The 22,692-nt window shown below is 43.6% G+C and overlaps 1 protein-coding gene across 1 annotated transcript in view; it reads left to right on the top strand.

The window, feature by feature from the left end:
* The first annotated feature begins 243 nt into the window (after positions 1–243).
* Positions 244–22,692, top strand: part of CHD6 (chromodomain helicase DNA binding protein 6) — a 195,986-nt gene continuing 173,537 nt past the window's right edge. Inside the window, exons 1-2 of the mRNA XM_080813272.1 lie at positions 244–330; positions 13,039–13,122. The gene's annotated coding sequence lies outside the window, so the exon portion shown is untranslated. The remainder of the gene's footprint in view (positions 331–13,038; positions 13,123–22,692) is intronic.

Raw genomic sequence — 22,692 nt, forward strand, 5'->3', positions numbered from 1 at the left:
CGCGCGCCGCGGCGTCTCCAAGGCGGGGGGGCGCGAGGCAGGGGGCGGGGCGGCCCCGGCGCCGTCCAATCAGCGCCGCGATCACATCCATGCAAATACGAGCACAATGGAGCGAGCCCATCACTCGCCCCTGCAAGCAAGCTTGAAATGGGCTTCTGCCTGAGCGGCAGCCAGACTGACCAATGACTCTGTGTTTTGGGCTGGCGAAGCCCAATGGCGTTGCAGGGAAGGCGGGCCCGAGCTGGGTTAGGGTGTCCTTGCAGGGTGTCTGAGCTAAACTTCACCAAATAATAGCTGTTTGTATTTTGGCTGCTGCAGGAGCCATTTTAGGTAAGTTCTTCTCTTAACTTTTTATTTTCCTCCCTGGCCTCCTCTGGCCGGCCTTGTCCGCGGGTCCCTGGCCCCGCCCCGCCGGCCGGGCTGGGGTGCCCCTATGAATGGAGCCGGGATGAGGGGCTGCGGCGGCGCCGAGGCCGGGCCGGGGTCCGAGCGGGGCCGGCGGCGGGCGGCCTGGCGGAGGGCAGGCGGCGGCCTGAGGCCTGAGGAGAGGAGCCGGCCTCCGCCGCGCCCCGCTCCTGCTCGCGCTCAGGCCGCGCTCGGGCCGGGCGGCCGTCCTTGGGAGTGCGCCGCTGCGGGCCGCGCGGAGGGGCGGGGGTCCCGGCAGCCCCCGGCCCCTGGCCTGGCGGGCAGGGGCGGGGCGTGCGGAGGCCCCCCCCTGGGGCGGGCCGTAGAGGGACCCCCCGGGCGGGCTGGGTCGTGCGGCGCGCGCGGCGGGGGTGACCGCTATTCTGCCGCCGCCCCCGCGGAGAAGTTGCTCTATTGGCGTCCTGCGTCTGTTTGCAGGGGTGGAGGAGGGTGGGCTGGTGCCAGGCTGCTGCTCCGGGAGGGGGCGGGGGCCCCGGCGCGTCCTCGGAGCGCGCTCCCCCTCCGCCCCCTTCTTACGCACTAGCGCGCACTCGCCCCGAAAATTGGAACCCTGGAGGTGTCCAGCAGCCCCGCAGCCAAGTTTTGTGCATTATTAGATTGCATGCTTGAGTTAAAAAAAAAAAAAAGAATAATCTGTCCCCTTTAGGGTATTTATTTTCTTCGCTGTTGAGAAGTAACGGGAGCCTTTTGCTCCCAGATTTCCAGGGACATGCTTGTCAGATGTGCAGAGGGTTGGCAGCTACTTGGTTTTAAAAAAGACGCTATTAGGAAATCCCCTCACTAGTGAGATAATTGAAATTCGAGTTTGTTTGCAGCTTCAGTTTTATTTGATCCAATTAAAAATACATAAGCAGGCACTTATATTTGTGTACATAAAGTATTCCTAGTTCCAGTTATGACTGATGTGACTGTGGTTTCGGTAGTGTGGGATCTAATAAGGCAATATAATTCAATTTTCAACTTGTAGGCCCGTGTTCTCCAAATTAGGGTTTATGGACCATTAGTAATCTGGCCAAGGCTTCTAGTGAATCCTTGGCATCTCCAGGCGTCTCTGGAGCTGTTATATGTGCCTTATTCCCCACCCCTTCAAAACTGCTCATTCTGATGTAACAGTTCCATGAACAGAGAAGGTAGACATTTAAAAAAAATTTTTGTTTAATAATTTTCAGAGTGTCTGTAGTGTTGTTGGAGATTCAGTTACTGTTTCTCAAATGGCATACTGGAATGCAGTCCCGTTAGGCCCCCAGTTTTGACATACCTTATGGGGATATGCTTGTGGTACTTAGAAAAGTCCTAATAGGGACCACAGTACTGTGCTCCCAAGGCTAACTGTGAGCTGCCTTCCTTTCTGGAGATCTGTAGTCACTGGCTGTGCACTATACAGTAGTTTGTTGGTAACATAGATTGGTAGATCACGTTGGCAACCTCAGGGATATAGTTTTTGTGAACTTTGTGGCTCTTTGGCAGGACAGAGCAAGTTTGAGATCTATGTATGAAAAAATGATTAGGCACGAATCTTCAAGTACCATGGTTTATGCCAGCCAGAACAGGTGGTTTCATATAAGCAATGCGTGACTGTAACCAAAGGCCTGGGAAAATGGGGAGTGGTAAATGATTAATTTTGGGCTTCTTTCTTCCCAGGGCAGATCTAAATGAATTGTGATGGATTATTTAAACATTTTCTTCATTCATGGGCTACTTACTACTAAAAGCTAACCTTTATAATTATTTTTTTCCTTTTTGCTAACTTTGGAGTCTCCTTTATAGCAACGAGAATATGATACTGTTTTTGTTGCAGTCTGGCCGTGGGCAAAATAAATCTAGATCTCTTGTGAAATTATTTGTGTCTCGAAGTGCTGTGACAGTCTGCCTGGAATTACATCGGTTATTTCTTTGCTTTTTTTTTTTTTTTTTTTACATTTAACTTTTCTGTTGTTACAGTGTGCGGTGACTCAGTGTGATCACTTTTACCATGCTTTTTAATACTCTGTCCTTATCATTATTTTTATAATTTATTGATATGGTTGGAAGTTCTCTAAACTCATCGATATATTCATGCCAACCACACAAGAAGTTGAAAGACCAGTTTGGAGTGAAATGGGAGAGCCACAAGTAACACTTGCTGTATTTCTGGATGGTCCTTTGGCAGTTAGTTTTTTTTTTATATATTTATTGATTTACTATTCTTATAACATTTCCAGTGCCAAAGAAGATCTCAAGCAGAATCATCTCTCTTTAGAAACCAAATCTCATTTGTGATTTTTTGCCATTATGTTACAGAAAATTTACCAGAAACAGCAGACGTTTGGGCCCCTGTGTCTTAGAGATCTCTTTGATTTATAGAAGTTTCAGACAAGTTTTTCGGTTTTCTTGGAAGCATGGCTTTACCTCAAGCAGAGATTGTGGTTATGTCTTCCCCTGTTAAACAATGAGGAAAAAGGGTTTCACACTCTCAGGCTTGATTCTCACTGTAGGGATCTATGTTTTTCAGTTTTCACAGATAGACTCTGTATTGGTAATGGCCAAGTGGAGACAAACATGTTCTGAATCCTTGTGAACAGGTTAGAGGATTCAAGGATTCTGCCTGCAAAAATATTTTTGGTATGTGACAGTGACTGTATCTAAATCAACTGAGGAGACTTATGTTTTCACTCCCTTCCATCCAGTTTGGCGCCACACCCCGCCCACCCCCAGTGTAACAAGGTTAGGGATAGTTTATTTCTTTTTTTTTTTTAAGATTTTATTTATTTATTTCAGAGAGAGTACAGGGGAAGAGTGAGAGGAAGAAACAGACTCCGTGTTGAGCAGGAAGCCCAGTGTGGGGCTTGATCCCAGGACCCTGAGATCATGACCTGAGCTGAAGGCAGAGGCTTAACCAACTGAGCCATGCAGATGCCCCGAAATAGTATTATTTTTAATAAATATTTGGCGGTTCACTTTATACTTCCCTTCTTCATACAGAGCTTTAATTTAATTCAGGTGAAAAGCTGCAGTGAATTCCGTGGGACTGCCTGCATTCTCCTGTAGCAGGTTATTATATTGAAAACTCTTTGATACATAAAATAATAGCTAGGGTTTAGATATCTATTTCCAAGAGAACAGGTTTGGGTTTTGGTTTTTTTTTCTCCTCCTAATAGAATGTGGCATACTTGTGAGACAAGCAAAAAGAACTAGCACTGAATAAATACCTGGTGTGTGTCCAGCACTCAGCCAGGCACTGGGGCTGCAGAGATGCACAAACGTCTCCCATTTTCATGGTCACTCCAGGAGGCTGGACCGAAGCTCAGAGAGGTGAGGTGGCTTATTTAAGGCTATTAAAGCTAGTGAATGTTGAAGCCAGAATTTGAACCCACATCAGCTGGATTTAAATATTCTTTTCATCAACTGCCCTCTCAAGATTTCTTCAAAAGCTGGAGTGTGCTATCACATTTAGTGGTATGGGGTTAAGTTCACTGACATAAGTTGTTCTACACACTCATCTATTTTTACTTCTTCATTTCAAGAGTTTGTCACTGAAGAGGCAAATTAGGATACAGTAAGGGCACCCTTAACCCCGCCTTGTCTCACTAGTGTAGGAGAGGTCCTTGTAGGGCACTTAAGAGTTCAGCCTAGCCTGGTACTAATAGCCATGAAGTGCAGAAGGAGAATGCAGTCACTTTTTCCTTGCCAAAATGTTCTTTTCTTTAGTTCATTTTGTGGAGGCGTTGATACCCTCTTGAGAAATTCTGTTACTTCCATAAAAGTCCTGAAGGTAGTAAAATGGAGTTATTTTAAAATATCCATCCCTGTTCCCATTTCTGAACTAAATTATTTGCATAAAATCCAGAGAAAAATGTTTTCTTTTTGCTTGTAGTACCTGTGTTCGTTGGTTTTTATCATTTGTAATAGTGATTCTTTACATCCTCCTACACTTATTCTTTTTGTCATTTGCCATCATTGAGACCTTTAGAATCTATAGTTCCTATTCTGAGGAGTCCTTTTTTTTAAGTTGATGAACTTTTTTTCTTTATCGTCATAATGGAGGACTTAAAATTTTTTTAGCAAGGGAGAAAACCTGGTATTTTAATAGATTTCTGTGGTGCTTTTATCCACTGGCTGTTTCAGAAGACTTAGCCTACTAAGACAGTATTTGAAAATTTGAGGAAAACTAGGAAGTAGAATTTTAAGATAACTTCAGGACACAAATCAAAATGTAAGCTGGGTTTGAATTTTCTAAAAAAGTAAAAGGAGATTTCTGTTTTTCTATTCCTTTATTAGTTAAAGATTCTTGTAGGAAGTATCACTGATCTGATTTTACAGACCAAATATTTTATCAGTAAATTTTAAATATATTTTGAAATTTCTTGTACATTATGTGACCAAGCTGTTTTACTTTTGGAATCTCTATACTTTTTTTTACAAAAGATTTACTTGAGAGAGAGCACGCATGCAGTGGGGTGGAGGGCTTAGGGCATGAGAGGGAGAGAATCCCAAGCAGACTCCCTGATGAGCAGAGAGCCCAGTGTAGCTCCATCTCACAACCCTGAAATCTGTACCCTGAGCTGAAATCAAGAGTCAGTCGCTCAATCAACTGAGCCACCCAGTTGCCCATGGAATCTCTATACTTTTTGTTTTTTAAATTTCATTTATTTATTTATTTTTTAAAAGATTTTGTTTATTTATTTTAATCAACTGAGCCACCCAGGTGCCCCTATTTATTTTATATAGAGAGAGGGAGCACAAGCAAGGGGAGCGGGGGAGTGGGAGAGGGAAAAGCAGGCTTCCTGCTGAGCAGGAAGCCCGACAAGGGCTTGATCCCAGGACCCTAGGATCATGACCTGAGCGGAAGGCAGACACTCAACCAACTGAGCCACCCAGGCGCCCCCTATACTTTTTAATTGTAAGATTGTCTTTATATAGAAGGTCAGGCTTCAGGTTAAAAGGAGGTCTAACTACTGTGGTAACCTTGGCCTTTGGTTCCTACCTGTTTAGGTCGAGGCTTTTTATCCTGGGATTCACGGACCCCTAAGTCTGGTGTGTCTGTGAACTCCACAAAATAGCATAGGAAATTTTGTTTGTGCACTTTGATCGGACGTGAGTCCATTCTTTTTGTGATTCTCAAAGGGATCTCTGACTCCCACCCTCCTTCCCTCTACCTTCTCCTCCCCCATCATTTATTCCCATCCATACACAAAAACAATATTGAAGATCATGAATTTAGGTTATTTCAGAAATAGCTGTTTTGTTAGGAGCAAAATCTTTTCCAGGAGGCTGACTTTGTTGGGCCTTTAGGAGGTTGTGTGGTGTCCGTCTGGTGAAGCCCTTGGGTATCACTCCGGGCAGCATCGAGGCAAAGGGTTATCCCCAGAGTTCTTCCCTACCTTATCTTTACCCTTGATGGTGCACACTAGTAAAAGAGTAAGGGTTGGAGCAGGAGCCATGAGGGCAAATGCAAAACAGTGTTAGAGGGTCCTGGGCCTCTCTGCCTCAACCATCTGCCTCTGCAGATGGGACTGGAGGGGTGGCCATGGCAAAATCTCCTGACATTTTCTTGCTTTGAATACTTCTTAATCATTCTGTTAGTGCTTCATTCAATATGTTAGGAGGAAAAGGGTTTTTCCCCCCTTACATTGTAAGAGGAACAATTAAAAATCCCCCCATTTTTATATTCCCCAGACTTTGTATGTGATTCCTTCCGACTTTTCTGTTAGGGTTAATTTCAGGTTGAATTTTTCTTACTGTCTGGTTGAGCTTGTGAGCTTATTTTACAGATAACATGGGTATATGTCGAGTTCTGTTAAACCAGATGTTACCGTAGGAAAAAGAATCAAGTGTTAAAATTCTCAGAGCCTTGTTTTATAATTTGCTTAAGTAAAAGTCAAGCAAATTGGTAAAACAAAATTTTAGAGTGACAAGAAAATTCCAGAAGTAGTCTCTAGGAAGTGACCACACTTGAGAAATCCTGGAAATTTTCTCATAGAAGTTCGTTTGTTGGGCCAGAGCAGAAGTTGAATAGAAGAAAAATCAATTTTTTTTTTGGTTTGATATGTCATTGGAGGAAAACACCTTAAGCGTGAGGCAGTTTGGGGAAGGGCATTGACTCCTGTGAAGGGATTCTATTTGATTTGTTCCTTCCCTAAGTGCATATGAGCAAAGAAGTGTGCTTGGACTATTTACTTTGGGTTCAAGGAAGCCAACAGTAGTCTAAGAAATTCTTTGAAAGATTATGTCCAGTAAGCCGGTGCAGATCATAGATTTTATTTACTGAAAGAAATTTTTTTTTTTTAAGATTTTATTTATGTATTTGACAGACAGAGATCACAAGTAGGCAGAGAGGCAGGCAGAGAGAGAGGAGGAAGCAGGCCCTCCTCGGAGCAGGGAGCCTGATGCGGGGCTCTATCCCAAGACTCTGGGATCATGACCCGAGCCGAAGGCAGAGGCTTTAACCCACTGAGCCACCCAGGTGCCCCTACTGAAAGAAATTTTTATATAACTTAACACAAAGATATTATCAATGTTCATTTGTATATTTTGGTCTAACAACTCTTACAAAGTTAGCAGTCTAAATTCACCTGTAGCTTAGCCTGAAGAAGTCAAGGCACCATCCTTTTTGACCATGTGGCAGAGTCAGAGATAATTGTAAAAATGTGAAATAAGCTTTTCTAGATCAAGGCTACTTATAATCTGCAGATCTGTGCAGGTCTGTGGTCTATTAACTGTCTGATGAGGTAAGTACAGCACTTGAAACATGTGGCTGTTTTTACAGCATTTTTTATAAAATTGTTTTGTCTGTTGAGTCTATTAAAAAATGTAAGTTTATAGTATAGTCTTTGTCTTAAAAAAACTTTTCCTCCTGGTAATTCATTTTTCTGGTATTTTATAAAAGTATTGGTCCACGATGGATTGAGAAATAACAAAAAGTTGTGTTTTTGTAATCTCTTCACCCAATGTGGGGCTCAAACCTACAACTCCGAGTTGAAGAGTTGCACACTTAGGGCCTCTGAGTGACTAGGTTAAGCCTCTGCCTTCTGCTCTGTTCATGGTCCTGGAGTCCCCACACTGGGCTCCCTGCTCAGCGGGGAGTCTGCTTCTCCCTCTCCCTCTGCCTCCACCCCCACCCCCATTCATGTTCTCTCTCTTGCTTGCTTACACATTCTCTTTCTCTCTCTCAAATAAATAAATAAGATCTGGGAGAAAAAAAAAACATAAGAGTTCCATGCTTTGCTGACTGAGCCAGCCAGTCACCCCCCAAAAGTAGTTCTTAACCCTAGGCAGCACTACTTAAGGGGATAGGTAACATCACATTATCCTGCAGCTTGTTTAGAAATGAACATTTTGAGGCCCCATTCCAGACTGATCTGAAATAAATGACCTGGGGTGGAGACCCAGTAATCTTGTTTAGCAAGAGATACTGATGATTTTTATGCACATTTAAATTTAAGAAACATTGTTTTAGATCAGCGCTGTTCAGTAGAAGTTTATGCTATGATGAAAAATGTCTTATGTGCAGGACCTACTAGTCACATATGTGGCTTTTGAGCCCTTAAAAGGTAGCTGGTATGACTGAGGAACAGAATTTTAAATTTTATTTAATTTTATTTCATTTAAATTTAGTCACATAGTGGCACGGGCATTTGACACCACGGGTCTAGATACTTTGGGGTCCGCCTTTCAGGGTGGGGGCAGCAAAAGTGGATTTTTCTTCTTTCACTTAGAAAATACAGGATAGGACAAGACTCCTATAGCTTTAAATAAGACTGAGCAAATCATAGAATAAAAGTTGGCACTTATTTGCCCATTTATATTTACCTCTTTTTATCTAGAAGTTGATTTGATGTTAAGAAAATAGTAGGGTCAGAAAATAAATTTAGTTCTGTGTCACAGAAGGTTTTGCAAACAGCAAGGTAGCTGTTTTAGTGAGGCCTTGTGACTCTTCATGGCTGTGACTAACATGCACGATGTCTTGCAGTATAACTTCTTTTTTTTTATTATTTTTTTTTAATTTTTTTAAAATTTATTTATTTGTTAGAGAGAGAGAGCGAGCGAGCACAGGCAGCCAGAGTGGTAGGCAGAGGCAGAGGGAGAAGCAGGCTCCCCGCCGAGCAAGGAGCCCGATGTGGGACTCGATTCCAGGACGCTGAGATCATGACCTGAGCCGAAGGCAGCTGCTTAACCAACTGAGCCACCCAGGCGTCCCTTGCAGTATAACTTCTGAAGCTTTTGTCTTTTCTGTAAAGATTTAAGCTTTTAAGTGCAATACTGTAGTTTTACAGTTCTTAGTAGAAAGCACTGATCATTGGGAGTTCTCATCATTTTGGACTGGTTAATGGAGGTTTTTCCTATGTGAAGTATTGCTGGTTTATCACCTTACTTAGAGGACAGTTTTTGCATTCTATAAAGGTAATCTTCGTTTTCAATAATATTCACCAAACCTCCCTTGAAAAATTGAGCCGTGTCTTCTGTCCCCTTCCAATATATTTAAAAATTGATTTGTTAAAAGGATTTCTTCTACTCATTCAGGGTTGTATATGCTTCCCTGCCTCCATCCCCATCTACTTGTACTTCATATTTAAACTCCTAAAAATCAGGGATAGCATTGACTCTAATATATTGATCAGTGTCCATGGCAGGACTGGAGATTATTTTGTGATTGACAGGTAGCAGGAAGCATAGCTATGAAAGTAAATAGCTTTTTAAAATGCTGTCCAGACACAGTGAGTCTTTTCTAATTGTACCATAATTTTATTAAATATATTTGCCAGGTTTTAGGTTTTCAGGCAGGAGATTGTTAGTCATATATGCAGTGACTCTTGAAGCAGGAGAGACAGTAGGAGTGTCCCATGTTGTTTAGACCCTCATAGTAGGTTCCTTAAAGATCATGGATAGGGGCGCCTGGGCGGCTCAGTGGGTTAAAGCCTCGCCTTCGGCTCGGGTCATGATTCCAGGGTCCTGGGATCGAGCCCCACATCAGGCTCTCTGCTCAGCAGGGAGCCTGCTTCCTTCTCTCTCTCTCTCTCTCTGCCTGCCTCTCTGCCTACTTATGATCTCTGTCAAATAAATAAAATCTTTAAAAAAAAAAAAAGATCATGGATAGGGCTGCAGGAATAGCAAAATTTTTAATATAGCAGTGTCTGTCAGCTTCGTTTATGGCATGAATTAAGGTATTGTCTTCCATTGGTGTTCATGAAAAACCAGCACTATTTTAAGTGAGTAAGTCAAAGAGAGAAAGATAATTATCATATGGTTTCACTTATTTGTGGAACATAAGGAATGGCATAGAGGACATTAGGAGAAGGAAGGGAAAAATGAAGGGAAATCACAGGTGGGGATGAGCCATGAGAGACTATGGGCTCCAGAAATCAAACTGAGGGTTTTAGAGGGGAGGGGCTGGGGGAGCAGGTTAGCCCAGTGATGGTCATTAAGGAGGGCACGCAGTGCATGGAGCACTGGGTGTTACACGCAAACAATGAATCATGGAGCACTACATCAAAAACTAATGAGGTACTGTATGGTGACTAACATAACATAATTTTAAAAAAAAAAAAGCCAACACCATTTTCCATTTTGCTGTAGGGACAGTCTTAGTTCTCAGAGTGAGTGAAGATGTCCTGGCAGGTTGGCCTGGCAGGAGTTTCTGTTTAGCTGAAAAGGACACCAGTGGCTGATCTGGGGGCCTAACATTTTGTAACATGCTGCTTTGGGCTCTTTTGTTTGACTTTGTCCAAAGAGTTTCAAGTTCTTGACCTCTAGACATACATTTGGATTACTGCTTTGGAGTCTTCTTATTTATTTATTTATTTATTTATTTTAGAGAGATAGTGCAAACGCATGGGGTGGGGAGGGTATGGGGAAGAGAAGCAGAGAGAAAATCTCAAGATCTCAAGCAGGCTCCACCCCCAGGGCAAAGCCGGACATGGGGCTCAGTCTCAGGACCGTGAGATCATGACTTGAGTTGAAATCAAGAGTTGGACGTTTAACCGACTGAGCCACCCAGGCACCCCTGCTTTGGAGTCTTAAGGAGTTGAAAAACCTAGTGTGTTGGCACTGAAATCTGATAGTTGACAGATACCAAGTTTAAAATGTTTGTCGGTTCCTTGCTTCACGTTTGTTCCCATCACTGTCACTAGGTCCCAGAGCTGGGACTGGAATGTTGTTTGAAATGTTACTAAAAGACTATTTCATAAGCCATGGCCAAATAGCAGTCTTCTTACTTACACAGAGTAGTCCTACTCTGTCCAGCCTTCTCCGCTCCGATGGGGCATTCCATGCTGCCAGGGCTGTCCCTGGGTACTGACTTGCCGTGTGTTCTGTTGAACTCAGCCTTCCTGCTGCTGTTATAGCTGTGGTTGTGGCCGTTATTTCTAGTTGAAGCTTGAAGCGTTGTCAGGGCTTACATAATGCAGCATCTCAGCTAGATTCTTCCAAACCAGAGCATCTTTCTGGCTTCTCAGAATTGAGGAAGAGTAGTGTTGGAAGGCACTTTGGAGGCCCTCTAGTCCAATTTCGTCATCTTATGGATGATAGAATGGATATCTAGTCATGTAAATATTTTGTGAGACCATAGAGCTGGTCTATGGCCAAATTTGGCTTAGAATTCAATTCTCATTTTACTAAGTAGGTCTCCCCCTGATCAATGGTTAAGGTCCGAAAAACCCCTGTGGGAGAATTTCCTTAAGAACTTACAGGAATAATATGGGGAAGTTGTGTTCTGAGATTAGAAGTGAATTTGTGAAAGGCTGAGTAATGTTTTTTAATGTTCTCAGAATAAAGATATCAATGAAATTTTACATGTCTTAAATGAATAAGGGTGAGTAGTACTATTTTGGTAACTCTTGTTTACTATGTCTTGTTTACTAGAAACATTTTGGCATGTGCCTCCCTTCTATGTCTTGGTAAAAGGCTTGTGGTACTATTCTTGTAACTCCTGTTTACTATTTTTTGCTTACTAGAAACTTTTTGGCATCTCTCTCCATTATATCATTGTGAAATCCTTTGTAAATTTACCTTTGGGTTATTGAAAATAACGTGGACTTTTTTCCCCCACATCTGCATACTCGTTTAGCTTTTCAGTAACTTGGGGTTGGTAGAACAGGTTTCTTGCCAGACCTTCTGGTTACTGGGATTATAGTAGCAGCTGTCAGTCATTGAGCGCTGACTACGTGACAGGTATGGTGCAAGGCTCTTTCATGGTGTGGTGCTTGTTAGAGCTGCTCACTGATAATTTTTTTTTTTTTTCCTTTTCTTCTGGGTACATGGTAGGGTAGCACTTCTCCATGCTTGAAGTTGAGCATGGCTGTGTGACTCGCTTTGGATATTGAAATTTGAGTGCCAGTGATGTGAGACACTTCTAGGCAAATATCCCTTTTTTTTTTGAAAGGAATCTGAAGTGGTTACATGATGTAAACAGAAAGCCTATGCTTTAAACCACTGAGTTTTTTAAATGGAGTTTTAACTGTAGCATAAACCAACCCATCCTGATGAATATAAGTATACCTGGATTCTCATTGTTGATCCTCATGGCCAAATGCTGATATTAGCCCATTTTGCAGTTGAGGAAATGGAGGCAAAGGAATTCTATTTACTTGTCTAGCAGAACTGGTAGCCCTGGCACTTTGAGCCCTACTTTTTTTTTTCTTTCTTCCCTCCTCCCCCCATGCCCAGCACCCAAAGATTTACTTATCTGTTTGAGAGAGGGAGGAAGAACATGTGAGTGGGGCAGGAGTCAGGGGGAGACGGAGAGAATCCTCAAGCAGACTCTCCTGTAAGTGTGGAGCTGGACATGGGGCTCGATCCCAGGACCCTGACTGAGATTATAACCTGACCTGATATCAAGAGTCAGATGCTTAACTCTGCCTGAGCCACCCCAGCGCCCCGAGCTCTGCATTCTTTTTTTTTTTTTTCCGAGCTCTGCATTCTTAAGCACCTTGTAAGTTTGCTGCCATTCTGTATGCTGTACCAACTCCATACCCGTAACTCCATGCCAGAGCTTCTATTTACTTCTCTGTTCAGCCCTTCCTCCCGAGGCTCCTGAAGTTCCAGGTCCGAGGGTCTCTTCCCAGCATTTATCTTTCCCAGTGTTGTACTGCAGAAACCTCCATTCCTTTTCTGTCATCTGTTACCTGCTTTACTGCCTTCTGGAATTCCGTCTTTCCTATGACGGGGATCGTTCCTCGCCTTAGATATCCTTGCATCTCTAACGTTTTCAGAGTATGTTCTCCACAGGCCACGTACGGCTGCATGAGTAGGAGGCTGCCCAGCAATCACAAGGCTTTGCTGCACAGTAGTTAAGGGCATGGCTTTGCAGCCAGACCACCAGTTTGAATCCTGGCTCTGCCACTTACTGGCTGTGTGAACCTCCCTCTTCCTCAGTTTCCTCATGTGTGCAATGGAGGTTATAATAATACCTATCTCATAGAGTCCTTTTGAGGATTAAGTGAGTTAATTTATGTAAAGCCTTGGAATAATGCCTGGCACATTGTAAGCATGGTCTGTGTTAGATATGATGATTTGAAAGAATCAGGCATCACAGGGCCAGGATGAGAGGAGAGAAATCATTACTGATCTTAGTCTTTCTGATATTAATATTTTAAAGGTTTAATACCACTTAATTTAATTTTACCTTTTATTTAACAGGGATTGCTGAACAACTCTACACAGGCTCCTCTTCTCTGGGGGGAAAATGACCTAGAGCTTGCCCTTAAAGAATTTATAGGGGAGGTAAGATATACATAAATACCTGTATACAGATTAATTGTGCTATTGCGAGGTAGTCCCTAAAAAGTGTTCTTTGGGAGTTCAGACAAGGGGGAGGAAGGATATCAGAGAAGGCTTTGAGTCAGGGCATTTATTCGGTTTGGAAGGGTAGACAGGATTTAGATGTGGAGACTGGGTGTGGCAGGGAGGAAGCCGCCAGGTGAAAGGAAACATTAGATCAGAGGCCTATAATAAACATGTTCGTTCATCCACTGGGCAAATATGTAGTGAACATTTACTGTGTGCTCAGTATTGATGTAAGCCCGGGGGGATGCCGCAGTAAACAAAAGTTCCTGCTCTTACGGTGCTGTGATACAGTATTTGAATATACAGAGCCATAATGTATCAGGCGGTGAGAAGAAGGAGAGTATAGTGACATACAGATTTATGTAACTAAGAACAATATGATGATTCATTTCTAGCGTTTTTCTTAGGGTATCTTTTGAAGAAACCCAAAGCCAAGCTAAGTGGCTTTTTCATGTGCACCGAGCCGTATCTTTGCTATTTTCTGTGCTCATAGTTCTCTGTTCTTTGTTCTTGGCCTGTCAAGATATTTTCTGTCCTTTGAGACTTGAGTTCAAGTCCCACTGTCTTAATGAGACTCTCCCCCTCTGTATCTGCTGGAAGCACCCTCTTTTCCTTTCTGCGCTTGTCAAGTCAGTTTTGGCCTAAATGACTCATTTGGCATTTCCTTTTTTTTTTTTTTTAAAGGTTTTATTTATTTATTTGACAGAGAATGCAAGCAAAGGGAGTGGGAGAAGGAGAAGTAAGGCTCCCTGCTGAGCAGGGAGCCCACTGCTCTGCTCAATCCCAGGACCCTGGGTTCACGACCTGAGCCAAAGGCAGATACTTAACTGACTGAGCCACCCAAGCGCCCCTGGCATTTCCTATTGAACTGTCTTTGTCTTTTCTCATATTGTTCATCATTATTCCACAAAGTATGTGATGCCCATTTATTTAGTAAACAATTTATTGGGCGTTCAGTTTGTTTCAGCCATGGCGGGGCACTGGGAACTTGAAGATAAATGCACATGGTCTGTGCCCTTGAGGAATGCATAGTCTGTTGGAAGGAGAGAAATGTAAGCTGCTACTACAGACATCAGGATAAATGTCAAATTAGAGCTATGTCCAGAGTTTGGTTGGAATGCAAGAAGAGGGAGTGACCATCTACTCAGGGGAGTTAAGAGTTTTAAAAGGATGTTTTAAAAGGTTCCTGAAAGTTGATTTGGAATTTAATAGCCAGAGATGGGGATTGGCGTCTGTGAGTTTGGAGAACCTTTTGTGTGGGACTTGCCCTGCGCAGGGATGGCGGGCAGGTGCTAAGTTCATTGGGGCTGGAGTGTGGTGCAGGGATGTAGATTTGTGGTGGGCGATAGGCCTGGAGGAGTAGATTGCAGATGTTGAAAGGCTTTGAAAAGGATGTAAGGAGTTGAGCTTTGTGTGGGCCCTGAGGAGTCATCAGAGGTTTCATGACCAGAGCGTAGTCTGTGTGCTGTACTTGGGCAGCAGAGGTTGGCGTAGATCAGTGGTGCTCAAATCTTCCTGCACATGAGAATTGCTGGAGAGCTTCAGAAAATACTAGCTCCCAGGCCACACCCAGTAAAATCCTTGTCTGGACGAGGGACCCAGGTACTGGGTTATTGATAACTTCCCAGGTGACTCCAGTGTGCCACCCAAGACAGAACCTGTGGTTTGAGAGGCCTGATGACAGGTCAGTAAATGCGGAGGTTGTTGCTGTGGCCGGCTAGGAAAGAAGTCTTTGAATTGAGGAATTGGGAACAGGGACAAGGGAAGACTGAGCCAGCCATTGTTATTTTTCTTCAGTTTTCTTCCTCTGTGTTTTCAACAAAATTGCGGCCCCTGGGGCCCTCCTCCCCAGGTACAAGGACCGGTGTTTGGGCTTTGAATTCCTCAGAGATTTGTACATAGTAGGTTCTCAATAAATATTCGCCTTGATTAAAGTTCGTTTTCTTTTGTTCAGGTACTCAAGAGTTGAGTACCTTAAGGCATTTTTATTTCATTTGCTTCTTTCCTTTTTTGTTATTAAATAGAAATTCCTTTAGGGACGCTAGTAGATGGAAATGAGACTTTTTAGTCACTTTTACTTCCTCATAATTCCAATTAGAGATTTAGGAAGTTAAAATTCAATAATTCAACAATAAGTCTGCATATGGATTTGGTTTATCCATTCGATCTTTCCTTAGTAGTGCAAATAAGTAAGTTTGCCTTTAACTCTTGACATTTGTGTAAAACCCATCAGTGGTGATACACTGTTTACTTAAAGAATCCCCAGAAAGTATCTAGATTCTTGAAGTATTTTTTGTAAAGTTTTATTTATTTAAGTAATCTCTACATCCAGTGTGGGGCTTGAACTCATGACCCTGAGATCAAGAGTTGCACGCTCCACCCACAGCCAGCCAGGCGCCCCGAGATTCTTAAAGTAGTGTTAAAGTTTAGCTTCCACAACAACGTGTGGGAAGTGAGCCTTAACACTGGATTCTGTTAATTTGTGTAATTCAGGAATTTATCCATGTGGTATATAGAATCTGACTTGCCATGTGCACTTGAAATAATTTTTCTTTGCCAAATATATTTGTTTCTGAATGGGTATAGTATTCAAAAAATGCCATGAATCATTTTTATGTCAGCTCCTCATTCTCTATTCTAAGAGAGGGGAATTGGAACATATAGAAATTAAAAACTTTTTTATACTTGATGCCGTTCACACCTCCCCTCTGCCATTTGGTATCTTGAAAAACATCAAACCCACAGAAAGTTACGAGGAATGGTACTATTAACACCCATCTCCCCTTTACCTAGATTCGCCAGTTACTGTTTTGCCAAATTTTCGCTTGCTTGCTTGTTTGGGCGCGTACTCCCTCTTTTTAGCCATATCCTTTGAGAGTTACTTGCAGACAGACATTATGACACTTCACCCTAAATACTTTCGCATCTTTATCCTGAGAGGGTACACGTAATTACAATATAATTGTGTCATTCAGGCCACTTGACATAAAAGCAGTACTTAGTCTGTATCTAAATCTTACCGGTCACGTCGTCTCCAGCCTATTTATTGTTCCTGCTCTCAAATCCAGTGAAGGACTGTACATTGTATTAAGTTGTCATGTGTCCTTAACATCCCAGTATCGATTAGTGTGACCCAGTAGTCTCGGGATTTCAGAAATGGAAATGAAAACCTCTGTACAGGCGGCCCAGCTTCCCATCCTTCTTCCCGGCTCGCCTCCATCCCCCCCCCGGCTGGCTCGGAGTGGGCCCGCCAAGGCTCATGGCAGAGTTCTGAAGTGGAACCTTGCACCCAGGCCAGACCTGCCCATGCACATCTTCCTGAGGCTGGGAGAGGCTTTATCCTGAACAGGGTTATTTTTTGTCTTAGAATTAAAGCCATTCCGGTTGCCCAGGAGCTTCACTAAGAAAAAGAAAATGTGTTGGGGCGCCTGGGTGGCTCAGTGGGTTAAAGCCTCTGCCTTCGGCTCGGGTCATGATCCCGGGGTCCTGGGATCGAGCCAGGCATCGGGCTCTCTGCTCAGCCGGGAGCCTGCTTCCCCCTCTCCCTCTGCCTGTCTCTCTGCCTACCTGTGATCTCTGTCAAATAAATAAATAAAATCTTAAAAAAAAAAAAAAAAAGAAAGAAAGAAAATGTGGATGCCTGGGTGGCTCAGTTGGTTAAGCGACTGTCATTGGCTCAGCTCATGATTCCAGAGTCTCAGGATCGAGTCCCCCTTCAGGTTCCCTGCTCAGTGGGGCTTCTGCTTCTCCCTCTGACCCTCCCCGCTCTCATGCTGTCTTTCGTTCTCTCTCAAATAAATACATAAAATCTTTAAAAGAAAAAGAAATGTGATCATATTAATGAGACTTTGAGAAAAGATTTTCATAGTTGACTCTAAATCAGCTGAAACCGGGTCGCCTGGGTGGCTCAGTGGGTTAAGCCTCTGCCTTCAGCTCAGGTCATGATTTCAGGGTCCTGGGATTGAGCCCCGCATCAGGCTCTCTGCTCAGCGGAGAGCCTGCTTCCCACCTCTCTCTCTCTCTGCCTGCCTCTCTGCCTACTTGTGATCTCTCTCTGTCAAATAAATAAATAAAATCTTTTTTTAAAAAAGACTATTAAAAAAAAATAAAAATAAGTCAGCTGAAACCTTTCAAGTTAGTTGTCTTTTGCTATTTCTTGAGGACCACTGATTATCATGACCTTGTCTCTATTTAGTTCATGGCCTTGCCTTTCCTTCCCCTTGGAGTGATACTGCCCCACTGAAAATGCATAGTTTAACCTAGACTGGAAGCAGTCTAATGCCTAGAAACAAAGTAGGCGGAAGAGTCCTCCTGCCATCTTTATTGTCCCCAGAGAATTTACCTTAGGCTCGCATCTGACTGCTGAAACTACAGTTTCGTAATCCTGTCGTGACCACAACTCACATAATAACTGCACAATATATTGTGCCCAGTATACACATATATGTAATTCAAAGGTTTTGATACTCAGTATTTATTCTTACTACTTGTGATGCACTGTATCCACTGTATTCTGTTAAAGATAGTTTTATTAAGATAATTTACATACCATAAAGTCACCTGTTTTGTTCTGTAAAAATTTTTTTTTAAGATTTTATTTATTTATTTGACAGACAGAGATCACAAGCAGGCAGAGAGGCAGGCAGAGAGAGAGGGGGGAAGCAGGCTCCCTGCCGAGCAGAGAACCTGATGCGGGGCTCGATCCCAGGACCCTGAGATCATGACCTGAGCCGAAAGCAGAGGCTTTAACCCACTGGGCCACCCAGGCGCCCCTGTTCTGTAAAATTTTTAAAAAGATTTTATTTACTTTTGTTAGGGAGAGAGAGAGCAATTGAGCAGTGGGGGAAAGGGGGAGGAGCAGAGGGAGAGGGACAAGCAGATTCACGTTGAGTGCAGGGTTCAGTCTTAAATGACCCTGAGATCATGACCTGAGTCAAAATCAAGAGTCAAGCTTGGGGCCCCCGGGTGTCTCAGTGGGTTAAGCCTCTGCCTTCGGCTCGGGTCATGATCTCAGGGTCCTGGGATCGAGCCCCGCATCGGGCTCTCTGCTCAGCGGGGAGCCTGCTTCCCCCCCCCCCAACCGCCTGCCTCTCTGCTTACTTGTTATCTCTCTCTCTGTGTCAAATAATAAATACAATCTTAAAAAAAAAAAAGAAGTGCTGCTTGTGACCCACGGACTTTCAAAAACATGACAGCCAGCAGGAAGAGCAATGCCAAGGTGTCGCTAGCTGGTCTAGAGACCGCTGTACGTCCGTCCACCAGAGAGGCAAGAAGAAAGGGGTGGGCAGAGTCCTGAAACACTGTGCTCACTGGGCTCATTGGACTTTCAGTAAATGACCTTGAACCTGACCAGGCTGGCAGTTTTACTCCTTGGTATGGAAGAAGGCGGGGGAGTTCATGGCAGGGAACTGCTGCCAGTTGAGATTTTTAAGCCCACAGGTAAAACTGCTCTGGTGGCAACAATGGCTTGCTTCTCAGGAAGGTGAAATTGGCAACTTCATTCTTTGATTTGTGGTGCCAGTAGCCCCTGCCCCCCCTTAAAAGAAAGAGAGGAAGGAAGGAAGAGAGGTCAGTTTGGAGGGGCATTAGTAGGGAGGAAGGTTGATTTAACATTAGATAATAGAGCCTGAAATTCTTGAAATCCTCATTATTTAGTGGGTTTATGCATAAGAATATTTGAGAAAGTGACTGTAAGGATCTGTGTCTTTGATTAATTTGCTTTCATTAATCTGCTAAAAGAGTATAGAGCACTGAGGAAATGAAATAGGAAACTTTCAGTTTTTATTAGGAGAACGGCAGAGGAGAGGGTGTAAAGAAGGAGACGTAGATTTGCTCTGTTGGGGTATCTTCATGGTCAGAGGGAAGCCCTGCATATAGCTACAGGGTATCAGCTGTGCAAACATGGAAGCCCGCGCTAGAAAGCCCCAGAAAGTAGATTTTGCCCATCTAATTTTGGCCCCAGTGCCAGGCAAGGCAGAAATATGATAAGACCAAATAAAGCTGAGGCATCCCATTCCAGAGAGCAGAATAATTAAAGCAGACTTTGATTGAGTGTTTACTGTGTGCTAGGTACTAATCATTTTATATTTATTCTCTCATCTGACCCTTTAAAACAGTATGGGGTTATAGATAACCTATTACTCCCTCATTTTACTAAGAAGGAAACTGAGGCACACAGAAGTAAAGAAACTAGTTCAGGGTCACATGGTTACTTGTTCTTACATATCATAGAAGCGTTTAGGGCACTGGAGAGCCTGCCTTAAAGGATGAACCCATTACTTTCGGGCCATGTCTGCTGTGCCATACCGCTTTTCAAGAGCGTTGCTTACCTGGCGGATCTTGTGGGTCCTCACTGAAGTCATTTCGTCTCCAGGTTGCCACCCTGAAGTTCATTCTTAGAGGCTGCTGACCACAATACTAAAAATAACATTGTCCTAGACAATATTTATAGTTTTTTCACTCCCTCTTGAGTACAGACTGTGCCTTATCTGGGAAATACCGCTTATTTTAGGACTCTAGAGTTGGACATTTAAATGGTAAGATTTGTCCAATTTAGCATATCTCAAGTCAGTTCAGCAGGCGTTTGCCTGCTTCCCGAGTGCCCTGCCATACACTCGGCGCTGGGGGTAATACATGTGGTCCCAGTGCAGTAGGGGAAATAAGACAAGACCGATATTTGAACTACAGTGAAACTAAGTAAGTAGAACAGAGAGAGGAACATACAAGAGGGTAAGATTAGGAAGAACTTCCCAGAGGAGTTAACATCCAAGTTGGGTTTTGAAGGATAAATAGGAGTTTATCAGGTAGGTAGACAGTTGCAGAATAATAAAGTGAAAAATGCTGGGAAGATGGACAGAAACTCCCTTCTGGTATTATTGCCATGTGTTTAGATTCTTAACGCAATAGAAAGAACTTCCAAGTGTAAAATTCCTTTTTCCCCCCTAATGTCTTGAAATGCCATTGGGATACCAGTCTTCAGTAGTAATGCTGTACATGTGGGGATTATGCTTTGAGCCTCTTGTAAGAAGGAAAGATGCTGCCCACGTAGCATGTGCAGGCATGCTGCAGCTTTGGGCAGACGCAAACGTCCTTGGGGGAGGGGGTGTTCTTGTAGCCTAGCTCTAACCAAGGCTTTGATTGCAGTTGCTTGGAGAGCTTTTTCTTCTCTCTCTCTCTCTCTCTCTTTTTTTAAGATTTAGTTATTTTAGAGAGAGAGTGTGTGTGAGAGAGTGCAAGGGCATGGTGGGGAGAAGGAGAGGGAGAAGCTCAAGCAGACTCCTTGCTGAGCATGGAGCCCAACGTGGGGCTTGATTGCATGACCAAGAGATCACAGCCTGAGCCAAAACCAGGAGTTGGATGCTTAACCGACTGTGCCACCGAGGCACCCTGAGATATTTCTTTTCTTGTGTGAAAATAGTTGATAAATTGTTGTTATTCAGAAGGAATTCAGTCATTCAGCACAGATATTTTCTGAGCACTGAGTTTTTGGGGGTAGAGGGTAGATGAAGACCATACGTAGAATTTGGGTCTTTGGGATGCCTCGGTGGCTCAGTTGGTTAAGCCGCTGCCTTCGGCTCAGGTCATGATCCCAGAGTCCTGGGATGGAGTCCCGCATGGGGCTCCTTGCTCGGCAGGGAGCCTGCTTCTCTGTCTGCCTCTGCCTGCTGCTCTGTCTGCTTGTGCGCGTGCACTTGCTCTTTCTCTCTCTCTCTGACAAATAAATAAATAATTAAAATCTTTTAAAAAAGCATTTGGGTCTTTGAAGTATATCATTATTCAGTAAAGCATACAGATCTCAAGTGTACTGCTTGGTGGATTTTCACTTGTGGATCTGTGTAACTACAACATTCAGATTATGATAGAGAACATTTCTAACACCCCAGAAGTTTCTCTCATGGCCCTTTTCTGATAATACTTATGTCCCCCCAATCCTCCCCCACATTATTCTGAATCATATATTTTGCCAAAAATTAGTTTTGCCTCTTCTTGAACTTTAAGTGGAATCAAAGAGGATGTACTGTTTTGTATCTAGCTTTTTCACTCAACCTTATGATTGTGAAATTCACCCAGCTTGTTGGGGAGCATTGATTATTTACTGGTCACCCTGCCAGGAAGAGACCTAGAATAATCACATGTGATTGATGCCATTGAGTGCTGGCACTCATTGATTCAGAGACCATTTCCAAGTGCCACATAGCAGGTGCTTTGCAAGAGCCTGACAACCAAAGAGAATGAGTGCTTGCCATCACAGGGCTATCAGTCTGGTGAACAGGATGAGTACTTACGTAATTATGAGAGCGAAGAATTGGTCGCCTTTTAGAGGTGAAAGTGGTTTTTGAAAGATTTTATAGAGAAGGTGAAATTTCTGGTAGAGGATTACTAGAAGTTTTCCAGGTGTTCCAGAGGGGGTGACATAGGTGGGGATATGAAGCAGCATGGTGTCTTCAGAGTCCTTTGATTTTAGATTGATACAGAGGTATAAGAAAGGCAAAAATAATACTTTGGGAAGACATTTTGAGGAAACCATCAGTGTATATGTTTGGCCTCCATCTTGGGCTGGGGCCATGGGAGAGGACTACTCTAGGAATGGTTGTGAATGTGTCATCGTGGAGATAGCAGGGAATGGAAGGGAAATCTGGTGATTGCTATAGCTTAGGAGAAACTTCAAGTAGTGCTTTACTGTTGATGTTGAGGAAGACTTCTATAAGGTTAGGTGAAACTACAGAAATGCTTATTATGAAGGTGATATTTTTTCGATATTTGAGATGACTCGAGATGTCCCATAAAGCCATCACAAATTCCCTGAGGTGAGGCCGCTGGGTGGCTCAGTCGATTAAGCACCTGACTCTTGGTTTTGGCTCAGGTCATGATCTCAGGGGCCATGAGAACGAGACCAGAGGTGGAGGCCTGGTTGAGCTCCGGGCTCAGTGGGGAGTCTGCTTGAAGATTCTCTCCCTCTGCCCCTCCCCCACGTGCCTCTGCTCCAAATCTTTGGAAAAAATTCCCTGAGGGTGGATTTTAAATGCAGGGTCTGTCCTCAGTCATGGCATTTTGTAGCAAAATGTGTTCCAAATGTTGCTGGGGCTACCATAACAAAATACCCTGACTGGGTGGCTTTCACAGAAATGAATTTTCTCACAACTGGAGGCTAGAAGTCCCAAGATCAAGGTGGCAGGTTTGGTTTCTGAAGACCCTCCTTGGCTTGCAGTCCTCCTTCTCACCATTGTCCCCACATGGGCTTTTCTCTGTGCTATGTCCTAATTTTTTTTTTAAGGATTTGATTTATTTATTTGACAGAGAGATCACAAGTAATCAGAGAGGCAGAGAGAGAGAGAGAGATGGAAGCAGGCTCCCTGCTGAGCAGAGAGCCCAATGCAGGAGTCCATCCCAGGACCCTGAGATCCTGACCTGAGCCAAAGACAGAGGTTTAACCCACTGAGCCACCCAGGTGCCATCCTAATCTCTCCTTAAAAAGGAGACCAGCTGTATTGGACTAGGGCCCACTCC

Source organism: Martes martes, assembly GCF_963455335.1.
Source record: "Martes martes genome assembly, chromosome: 9".
Taxonomy (NCBI): Eukaryota; Metazoa; Chordata; class Mammalia; order Carnivora; family Mustelidae; genus Martes; species Martes martes.